Here is a 794-nt window from a genome sequence, read left to right on the forward strand (position 1 = left end):
TAAGCAGATGGGTTGGAATAGTCAGAATGCATTCATAAAAACTGAACTGAAAATATTTGGAGAACAGCACCAATGACTATCATGAATGCCAACATACATCCCTAATAATCCCGTGCTGTTACTCTCCAAACTTTTTATGTCTTGCAAAGTATTAGAACTTCCTATCTGAAGCCATACCACTCAGAGGGACTGCAAAATACATAATGACATCTCCTTTAGGATGTCCTTAGAGAATTCAAGGAAAAGAAGTTAAATAGTTTAAAAAGTGCTTTTGGGTACAGCTATTTAGCAGTAGGGGGTAAGATTAGAGATAGAGGGTTAGGGTTAGGATTAGGGTCTGGGTCAGAGTCAGGGCCGGAAGTATGGTTAGAGGTGGGGTCATGGTCAGGGTCAAGATCAGAGTCAGGGTCACAGTCAGGGTCAAAGTCAGGGTCAGAATTAGGGACCAGGGTAGGGATCAGGGTTTAGGGTCAGGGTCAAAGTCTAGAGACAGAATTGGGGTTAGGATTAGAACCAGAGCTTTGTTCTCTTCAGGACCCACCCGAGAAGAGGCCATGGCTTTGGAGCACCTGGTAGTGTGTCCACAGTGAAGACCAGAGTTTCGTCATCCTCAAGACTGACCTGGGGAGACATGGTTGATGGCCAGTGAGGAAGGTGAGGCAAAAGCTTCCTGTCTGCTCCCCGGGTGCTAAAGGGAGATCTGCCATGGGCTTTACTTCACACGTTATATCCTGCAAGTCTTGTTTTACCAAAGCATCCCTTCCTCGAGGCTTTGGTTGCTCATCATCACAGCG

This window comes from Colobus angolensis, unplaced genomic scaffold (genome assembly GCF_000951035.1).
Source record: "Colobus angolensis palliatus isolate OR3802 unplaced genomic scaffold, Cang.pa_1.0 Scaffold72, whole genome shotgun sequence".
NCBI lineage: Eukaryota > Metazoa > Chordata > Mammalia > Primates > Cercopithecidae > Colobus > Colobus angolensis.